The 11,387-nt window shown below is 37.9% G+C and overlaps 1 long non-coding RNA gene across 1 annotated transcript; it reads right to left on the reverse strand.

The window, feature by feature from the left end:
- Positions 1 to 4,866: 4,866 nt before the first annotated feature.
- Positions 4,867 to 10,187, reverse strand: LOC140162104 (uncharacterized). Its single transcript, XR_011860191.1, has 3 exons — positions 10,116 to 10,187; positions 7,733 to 7,834; positions 4,867 to 4,951 (listed from the first exon to the last, which is right to left on the reverse strand). It is a non-coding gene; the product is annotated as an uncharacterized lncRNA (long non-coding RNA).
- Positions 10,188 to 11,387: the final 1,200 nt, after the last annotated feature.

Genomic DNA, 11,387 nt, shown 5'->3' on the forward strand with positions numbered 1-11,387 from the left:
CTCAGTCATTGTCAACTTACTTTACATGACAAATATCTTCATTAAAATAAGAATAACATGAAGGAAATATCACGATCAAATCAAGAATGAAGTTCCTGAATAAAGTCTGTGGATTAAAAAATAGGAAAAGTGCTGGCCAGGGTGATTTGGGATAGGGGAATCTTACAGTCAAGTACGAAGAGCGAAGATTCGCAAAAGAACCGGAATGAAAACAGGCTGCAAAAAATAACTGCTAGTGCTACCAGTTCAGATCGTCACACCAAGTTGAGATGAACTTATCACAATGAGAAAATGAAGGAATAGAATAAGGTACATGTACATGATATTTTCATTATTTCTTAACTTTACAACCGGTCATGTATGATAGGCGAACTCGTAGATACATACGGGATGAACTCAGTGACTTGACTGAGTCTCAGTCGCCGAGTGTTCGGTATCCGCGACTGTACTGTACTTGCAGACAAAATGACCGATTTGATATTCCACATTCTGATATTTCCAACTTATTGCTACTTCATCAGCAAAATTTATTCCTGTAAATGTTCCAAATATAAGGGAACGATTGATTAAATCTGCTGAAACACAGCGCAAGTGCTACCGGAGGACAAAGCGAGTCGGTGTGTTTGTGCATATCCACCTTGATCGGCTCCCTGCAATTTCTTCAGCAGCAATTTATGCATTGTGTTCGGTAATCCATAAAACTTAAATGTTTCACTTTTTCAGTACACTGATTGTACTATCATTAAAGAATCGTGACACAAGTGACAATATTTTAATTTTATTCAGATTTCAGAATTCCATCAAATAACGGTCTACTAAGCCTATATTGTATTTATTTTATAATAAAGTATCTGTTTCTTTCAATCGTGATTGTGTGGAAAGAATGTATTACCGCAATGCGCTAATTATGAAAACCTTTATATGGGCTGGATTTGATGCAATCGGCGATTTTTTATTAATTTTTTTATTACCGCAAGACGATATTTTTAAAAATCAGATATTTTAAAATGGATCAAGAATAGGGAATGTCACAAACAAGTATTTAATTTGTTATTCGATCATGTTTATTCAGTCCATGACATGAACGGTAGCAGCAAGCATTTGCGCATGGAATTGATCCCGGCGCGAAATTCAAACTCAATTACCCAATTATACCCAGCCAGTTATGACTGATTTTGTCAAAAATGTACGGACAATTTACGTGTTGACAATAATTCTATTATTTCTAATTATATAGAAGGAACCAGCAACTAATTTCAAGCTTTATTGTGAAAATCAGACTTCCCGGACAGCTTGCAAAGTACAGGAAGCAAGTCTTGTTTACATGTTTCCGAGTAGGATCACGTAACTGCGAACCCTGAGCTGACGTCGCGAGCATTCCCATGGTCATAGACGATTGATTTGGGTGCTTTTTGGGCGCTTTAAAAAGACCAAAAATTCATTCATTGTTTTAATTTTTCAGCTTCATTGGCCATCAAAAAAATCGGGAAAAATTATTTTTAGTATCCTGACATCATAAGCTTTCCATTGATATATAACTTTATTTTCAATGAGGTTCACCTTGAAATATGTTAATTCATATCAAGATATGATTTAGTTCACTTTGATATTACAAGTTTTTCCTACCTGAGTGACTTCTCCAACTAACCATCCTGTTGATGGGTTTGTGAGTTCAAACTAAATACTCACAAAGTCATTGTTCATAAGATACAGTGATCAGCATATTTATCCAGTTGAACGCATTTAAATTATTAGATATGACCCTTAAAATATAAATGAGGTTGCTTATAATAAGAGCCCATGTCACTAAATACAACTAGAAAGCGCACTGTCTTAAACATGCGCACATATTCTTCGATTTAACACAATTAGGCAAATTTGCTAAGATTAAATATTATGCCATTTAGCACGTCCTGAAGCAAAATTAAAGTACAGCAAGCAATATGGATATAAGATCATATAAAGGACGTGTAAAAGTGAGTTAACGACAAATAGGTACTCAAAGGCGAATCATTATACAGTCATGGACAAAAGTTTGGAATATTTTAATATTTTTGCACAGCCCTGTTTTTAAGTGCAGATTTCTTACCATCAATGACCCGTCAGCCAAGCCAAATGGATCACGGCTGTCTGGCAAGGTTTTAGGTACCATTCCATATCACACATTACGTAATGTAGGACAATGGCTTTGCAGTTATTTTAGCGATATGATTCATAAGGTTACATTGGCTTTGGCATTTCCGTGTGAAAAAACCAGATTTACTTTGTTGCATCTGTCTGTTGTAAACGATATTTCTGATCATGGGGTGCGAGTTGAGCGCAGATTTATACGCCCGTGTCATTGACTTACTTAATCACGGCTACAAACAGAAGGATATTGGTGCCACTTTCGGAATTACACAAGGTGCCGTTTCTAAAATTTGGAAGAGACGTCGAGAGACTGGAACTACTACACATAGACTGGCTAGTGTAGGTTTTCGCGCAAAATGACCAATAAGAAAGCCCATACTTCTGCAAGACATTGGTATGTGCACTTGCGTTGGTCACAGAGACCCAGGAATTTGACAGTAGGCTACTGGCGTAATATGATATTCAGTGACGAGGCCCGGTTCCTCCTCTACAGACAATATGGCCAATTCAAGTTCCAAAACAGGTTGATCAAGCCCTGCTTGAGGATTGTATCCTGCCTAGAGTCCAGGGAGGTGATTGTGGAATCACAGTATGGGGAGTATTCACAGTAGGTCGAAATCACACCTCTATATGCTAAAAGGTCACATGAACCAGGACCAATACCTGCATGTTCTTGATACAGTTATGCTTCCGTTTGCAAAAAGAGGCTTAAGGAACATTATCGTGATCCAAGATGACAACACCACACCGCACAGAGCCCGACGCGTGAGGGAATTAATTGAAAATGAGAATAGAGAACACCTGGACTAGCCGGCTTTTATATACCTTATAGAGAACTTATGGACAGAAGTATCTCGCAGCTTAGGTAACATTGACAACCGACCAATCACCCTGCAGGAATTTCGACACGCCCTCATTGGTTGCTGGCGAGATATTCCACAAGGAACCCTGGCAAACCTGGTCAAGGGAATGCCGCATCGCATACGTGACCTTGAGCTGGTAAGGGACATATCGGAACATATCATAGTGAGAGTTTAAGTTTTTGTTCAAACAATAAAGTTTGCTAGTATCAATAATCTCATTTTGAGATACAAAGAGACCACCAAAAAGTGTTGCAATTGTATGAGCCTTCCATTGTAATACGCTTCCTCGTGTAATTCTTTGCTTACTTGACAAACTGTGTGATGTAAACATCAAAGGACATTTGTATCTTTCAATTAAATTCATCTGAGCACTATTCCAGAACATTAAAACAGTTCCTAATATGATTGAAAACTGCATTTGATACAAAAATAAAAATATTATAAACTTTTGTCTATGACTGTATAATTATGTTCTGCCTTGTTGACATCGGTTTTATCCTTTGTGATTAGTAATTAATTAATTAATCCCCGCGTTTCTTGGTCTGGAGTCACTTACAACCATAATCGGTATTATCGCTGCAAAATTTCAAAACGCTGCATCGAATACAAACTGACTTATACATAGGTGTCCTTGGTAGCTAATCTGATAGGCGGTCAACATAAGCTGATTAATGATACTTTGATGTTACCTAGTTTGTATGAATGGCCATGTGAACCAAAAAAAAAAAAAAAACGTGTAAGATTATACGTGTAACCTTACACGTGTAAGATGGTATCTTACACGTGTAAGATTACATCTTATATGTGTAAGATCGCATCTTATACGTCTTAGAATCTAGCGGGTTGCTTAAATTGACGAATCATAAATAAAGAACCCATATTTAAACCCCAAACAGCCAATCATCTTACGCGTATTCATCTTCGACCAATGAAATCTCGCCATAGCATTTCTTACACGTAAGAATTGCCTATTAGGGATGGACGGTATTCCAATTTGACTAGTACATATGACGAGCGTTGAATAATCTCAGCCTCGATATCGATATGTACCACGGTAGATTTTGCAAACGTGATCATTTTACCTTCACTTCTTGAAATTAATTGATATTGAGTACATATTAACTCCAGATAACTGAGAAAAAGTAACCAGAAAGTGAGATAAATTGGGTTGTGACCATGACGGTCCAGTAATCGGAACAATTTCTGACAGAGTTTCGGCATAAAATACAGGACATTGTAGCACTCATACAAATGTAGAAAATGCCTTGTATACGATGTTGGTGACGAGCTCTACTTATCCTCGATACGCCGCCAATAATATAGCGTATCCTCCATCACTAAAGTCGAAGTTTGCTACGCGTAAGATGATTTGTTGTTTGTGATTTCTTACTCTGTGATCCCACTTCATTCTTACACGTGTAAGATGCAACCTTACACGTATAAGATGCAATCTTACGCGTATAAGATGGAACCTTACACGCGTAAGATGCAATCTTACACGTGTAACCTTACACGTTTGTCTTACACGTTTTTTGGACCACTTGGCCATTCATAAGTTTGACGTGTTAGTTTGATAACCAAAATTGCTATTATGTTGCCTAAAACATTAAATTCAAACTGTCTCATTTATTTGCTCATATATAACCGCCATGTTGTATCCATTTAACTATTTTCAATTTGAAAGCACATTATCAATTAATTCCACTCAAAGTGGAAACACAACTGTTGTGCCTTGTTGACATCGACTTTACCCTCTATGATTAGAATCTTACGCACGTTTAAGTTTTGCTATATTGAATTTGAAAGTACATTAACAATAATACAGTTACTCAGGGGGGGGGCACATAATGCAGTACCATTTGTGTCTTGTTGACATCGGCTTTACCCTCTGTGATTAGACTCCTACACACGTCTACGTGACCTCCCTCTGATGCTGCATACAGGGGTGTTGATCCATCCTGAAGTGAAATAAATGTACAGTAAGCGATAATTAGAACATACATAGGACATTTAAAAGTGTGCTCACGACAAACAGATACTCAAAAGGTGAAACATTATATATGTTGTGCCATCGATTTTACCCGCTGTGATCAGTAATTAATTATATCAACTAATGATGCGTTATGATACCGTTTCACCGGTTTGGAGTCACATACAACCATAATCGGTACACTCATACTAATTAAAAAAATTAAAACCGACTGAAATTCCAATTTCTTGCTAAAGTTAATAGAAGTTGATGAAACATAAAAAGGGACCATCTATTGCCTAAACGAAGAGATTTCGCAACGGCAGATGGATTCATGTTTTAAAGGAAAGCACCAATATACAATTTCCGGGTCGCTTTGGTCTTCGCACCTGTGTTTCAGATGAACATTTTATTTTTGAGAAAACCATGCATACAAGTGATATACAATTTTCTTTATCTATAGTTTGGTATTGTATAGCTTCCTCCCGAAAACTAGCGCATTGTATATGTACTTGCTCAGTTAGCATTCTGTGGGCCTTTTTAATGGACCTTATCAATTTAAAATTTATATGTAAAGTTTATAGGGATGAAGATTAGAGAAGGCTGTAAAGGGCCCTATAGCTTCATTTTAGGCACTTAAAGGCGGGCAAAACACAAACACCATACAGTTGTGTAAAAAATTGCACCAAATGCTACTTTGGCAAGTACGAATATATTTTTAAAAAAAATACTTCCGAAGAGGGGTTATATCGGTATAGCCAAAACAAAAAATGTTCTATAGCTTAGTGGTTATGAAACAAAGGTGCCCGGGATTCACTCGCCCAATTTTTAAGGTAAATGTGAATTTATTGGGTTGCAGTCGCGCTCATCGTTGTCGCTTAATTAAAGCATAGAATAGGTGAAGAGCTATTTCTAACGTCATCGGCAGTGTTTGACTGTGTGGACACTAAATTACTCATTTGTATTATTCTGTGGTGTCAAAAATCGTATCATTCTATATGCAAAACTATATAGCTAGCTTCGCATCAGTGCAACCGTGTACTTCTGGGTACAAAGCACATATGTGACGTGTCATGTCATAAGCAGACACTTTTGGGCAGGATTGTAAATTGAGAAATACCCCCAAATCTGCCAGGGGGGTGATTTTTTCACAATTTCGGTTTGCTGCGAATTTGTGATGTTATTATGCACATATCAAATGCAACCCCAGCCCCTGGGGACCAGGGATGGTCCGGGACTTGACATCATGTGACCCGGGATTTGACTCAAAATGTGTCCCGGGGGGGGGGGAGCCGGGTGTTGACCGGGACTGATATAAGACTTGACGTCGGCCAAAACCCCGGGAAATTCGGTCGGGACTTTACCCGGGCTAGGGCCGGGATTATGTCGTAACTTACCCGGGGTTTTCCAACCAATAAAATGGGCCGTGAATATGGCTGTGGTTTACTGGTAAGAATGCCCGCATTTATGGGCCTGGGAATCCTATCACTTGGCCGTACTTAAGCCGTGGATGTATATTAATAATCCACTGAGTCGCCACATTAATTTTACTGTTCATATATATCCATTCCAAAAACAAAATCTTGGCTGTTGGTTCCAAATTTAGCCGGGCTCTAGAGTTAGCATGCTTAACCAGACCACACTGGCTTCTTGACATGCACGTGCAAACGAGAGCCTGTTATACGCTTATTTATGCCAAATGTATTGGTTTTTATTTTTTTACGTTATTTTTTACCACCCACCGAGAGTAAAGTTTTAAATTATTAGGCCTACACTCAAAAACAAAACTGACCGTGATAATAAAAGAATCCACGATAGTTTTGTGATATTTGCGATCGACTGTACACGTTGAAGCCCGTGCGTTGATACTCAAACAGTAAAGAAAGTAGGCCTACACCTAATAATATATATACAGGAAGGAAAGAAAAGAATTACGCTGCTCTGTACTAGTGACGAGGATCTATGTAGCCTAATTTCGTTATCGTTTTTAGATGTTCCGCAACAAGGTGAGTAACTGACGTATTTGCAATGGAACACACATGTAGTCCTATATTTGAAGCGTTTGAATCCACCCAGCATGTTCAGAGTTCGGCAGTCCATAGAATACATACCTGCCGAATTTTGAGTCCACATGACAAGATTGCCGTGATATTTAAACCGTATTAAGATCCAGGCCTATATCCGATGCTCAGGGCCGGGAACTTGGGCCGTGGAATACCCGGGGTTTGCATCGGTTTGCATCGGATATTCGCCCCGGGGGCCGGGGAGTGGTTGAGAGTTTTGCCCCGGTGGGTCCGGGACTGGCCAGGTGTTTACCCGGGACTTGAACTTTTAAACCCAAAACCCACGGCCCACGACCCGGCCATCCCCGGCCCCTTTGATATGTGCATTAATGTTTAAAATATTGTCTGATAGTTTCTGACCGGAATATAACCGGCATCTTGTATTTTTTGAGACATTTTCAAGGTAATTCCTATTCTCAACATTACAAATAATATTTTTAAAGGCCGATATCTCAATTTCCAATTTTATAATACCATAACTTACGAACTCAATATCTTCGCCAAGGTATGGCCGATTTCATTGGGGAAAACGGCGCTGTGGAGCAAAATATCTCTCTATTTAAGATATGTAAAAACCTCAAAATTGATAACCTGCCCAAAAGTGTGTGCTTTTGACATGACACGTCACATATTATATCCTGATGCTTCTGTAAAATGTTTAAATATGTGTTGTAAAATATAAAGCTCAGTATTCTCGTTCCACTTACATCATCGGTTTGACTAGGATCTGCGTTGAATTCTTCTATAAGCATCTTGCACACAGCTAGCCGTTTGTTTCTAGCAGCTGCATGAAGTGGTGTGCGTCCGTCCTTTATACAAGAAACGGCATATCAAAACATATCAAGATATGATTTAGTTCACTTTGATATTATAAGTGTTTCCTACCTGAGTGACTTTTCCAACTTACCATCCTGTTGATGGGTTTGTGAGTTCAAACTAAATACTCACAAAATCATTGTTCATAAGATATAGTGAGTAGTATATATGACCCTTAAAATAGCCCATGTCAATCAATAAAATTAGAAAGCGCACTGTCTTAAACATGCACACATATTCTTCGATTTAACACAATTAGGAAAATTTGCTCAGATTAAATATTATGCCATTTAGCACGTCCTGAAGCAAAATTAAAGTACAGCAAGCAATATGGATATAAGATCATACAAAGGACATGTAAAAGTGAGTTAACGACAAATAGGTACTCAAAGGCGAAGCATTATACAGTCATGGACAAAAGTTTGGAATATTTTAATTTTTTTGCACAGCCCTGTTTTTAAGTGCAGATGTCTTACCATCAATGACCCGTCAGCCAACATGGCCAAGCAAAATGGATCACGGCTGTCTGGCAAGGTCTTAGGTACCATTCCATATCACACATTACGTAATGTAGGACAATGGCTTTGCAGTTATTTTAGCGATATAATTCATAAGGTTACATTGGCTTTGGCATTTCCGTGTGAAGAAACCAGATTTACTTTGTTGCATCTGTCTTTTGTATACGATATTTCTGATCATGGGGTGCGAGTTGAGCGCAGATTTATACGCCCGTGTCATTGACTTACTTAATCACGGCTACAAACAGAAGGATATTGGTGCCACTTTCGGAATTACGCAAGGTGCCGTTTCTAAAATTTGGAAGAGACGTCGTGAGACTGGAAGTACTACACATAGACTGGTTAGTGTAGGTTTCCGCGAAAAATGATCAATAAGAAAGCCCATACTTCTGCAAGACATTGGTATGTGCACTTGCGTTGGTCACAGAGACCCAGGAATTTGACAGTAGGCTACTGGCGTAATATGATATTCAGTGACGAGGCCCGGTTCCTCCTCTACAGACAAGATGGCCAATTCAAGTTCCAAAAACAGGTTGATCAGGCCCTGCTTGAGGATTGTATCCTGCCTAGAGTCCAGGTAGGTGAATGGTGGATTCACAGTATGGGGAGTATTCACAGTAGGTCGAAATCACACCTCTATATGCTAAAAGGGCACATGAACCAGGACCAATACCTGCATGTTCTTGATACAGTTATGCTTCCGTTTGCAAAAAGAGACTTAAGGAACATTATCGTGATCCAAGATGACAACACGACGGCGCACAGAGCCCGACGCGTGAAGAAATTCCTTGAAAATGAGAATAAAGAACACCTGGACTAGCCGGCTTTGAGCCCGGACATATACCTTATAGAGAACTTACGGACAGAAGTATCTCGCAGCTTAGGTAACATTGACAACCAACCAATCACCCTGCAGGAATTTCGACACGCCCTCATTGCTTGCTGGCGAGATATTCCACAAGGAACCCTGGCAAACCTGGTCAAGGGCATGCCGCATCGCATACGTGACCTTGAGCTGGTAAGGGACATATCGGAACATATCATAGTGAGAGTTTAAGTTTTTGTTCAAACAATAAAGTTTGCTAGTATCAATAATCTCATTTTGTGATACAAAGAGACCACCAAAAAGTGTTGCAATTGTATGAGCCTTCCATTGTAATACGCTTCCTCAGGTAATTCTTTGCTTACTTGACAAACTGTGTGATGTAAACATCAAAGGACATTTGTATCTTTCAATTAAATTCATCTGAGCACTATTCCAGAACAATAAACCTGTTCCTAATATGATTGAAAACTGCATTTGATACAAAAATAAAAATATTCTAAACTTTTGTCCATGACTGTATAATTATGTTCTGCCTTGTTGACATCGGTTTTATCCTTTGTGATTAGTAAATAATTAATTAATCCCGGCGTTTCTCCGGTCTGGAGTCACTTACAACCATAATCGGTATTATCGCTGTAAAATGTCAAAACGCTACATGGTATTCAAACTGACTTATATATAGGTGTCCTTGGTAAAGTAGCTAATCTGATAGGCGGTCAACATAAGCTGATTAATGATACTTTGATGTTACCTAGTTTGACGTGTTAGTTTGATAACCAAAATTGCTATTATGTTGCCCCAACATTAAATTCAAACTGTCTCATTTATTTGCTCATATATAACCGACATGTTGTATCCATTTAACTATTTTCAATTTGAAAGTACATTAACAATAATACAGATACTCAAAGGGGGCACATAATACAGTACCATTCGTGTCTTGTTGACATCGGCTTTACCCTCTGTGGTTAGAATCTTACACACGTCTACGTGACCTTCCTCTGATGCTGCATACAGGGGTGTTGATCCATTCTGAAGTGAAATAAAAGTACAGTAAGCGATAATTAGAACATACATAGGACATTTAAGAGGAACTATCTGTTATTTTTGAGAATAGAGTTGCCAATGTCAAAAAATAAATTTTCTTTATACTTTCATATTTGATGGACCATGACCTCAAACTAACACACATGGGATAACTCTCGGCAAAATATCCCCGTTGCCATGGTAACAGCCAAATTTCTATTTTAGGCCTATTTTCACAATTTTTGCATTTTTCAGCAGTCAAATTATCAAGTTTTGAAGCCAGTGTTACTAATATACACAATATATATATAATGTTTTCTTTATTAGGTATGAATAAGTCAAACATTAAATGCCGCATTGAAAGTATAAAAATAATCACCAGATGTCAGGGTGGGTTATACCATTTATTTGAAATAGGGGTGTTTTTCAATTTTTTCAAAGTATGAAAATATACCAACTTTGTATAGCTCATAAACCATATGGTAGTGCTCCGATTTCAACATCGACCACAGCATGTTGAGATGATACATTGGTCTTATGAAAAAGTTACATTTGAGCTTGGGAAAAACACATCTGTATATACAGTGTTGCCAGACATTTTCCTATTTTTCGAAATTCAACACAAGTCTCACCTTAAGTTAAATGATGTGAAAATGAAACTTCACCCTTTCAAGGAACATTTATTAGAAAGAGAGTTTTTTCATATCAAATTTGATCAGTTATAATGGTCAGTGTTGTTCTAAACCACATGGGTGTTGCCATAGTTGGGGTTTAATTGTGAGATGTGGATATTTTCAACTTTTTACAAGTCTTAAAAATACCAAAATACCATGCCATGCATTCCTATAATAAAGATGTAAAAATGAAACATGTTGAGATGATACATTAGCCTTATGAAAAAGTTATTTTGATCTAGGGGGTGGGTGCGGGAAAAACATCAGTTTATACAGTGTTGACAGATATAATTCCTATTTAAATGATATGAAAATGAAACTTCACCTTCATGCGGAACATATCTTATTAAAAATAAAGTTTATTTCATATTCAATTTGATCATCTGGGATGGTCAGTGTTATTCTAAGAAATATGGGTGTTGCCATAGCTGGCGTTTAATATGACAATTTAGATATTTCCAGCTTTTTACGAGTCTTAAAAATAGTACACATCCCTAAAAAT

The sequence above is a fragment of the Amphiura filiformis genome, chromosome 10 (genome assembly GCF_039555335.1).
Source record: "Amphiura filiformis chromosome 10, Afil_fr2py, whole genome shotgun sequence".
In the NCBI taxonomy this organism is placed as follows: Eukaryota; Metazoa; Echinodermata; class Ophiuroidea; order Amphilepidida; family Amphiuridae; genus Amphiura; species Amphiura filiformis.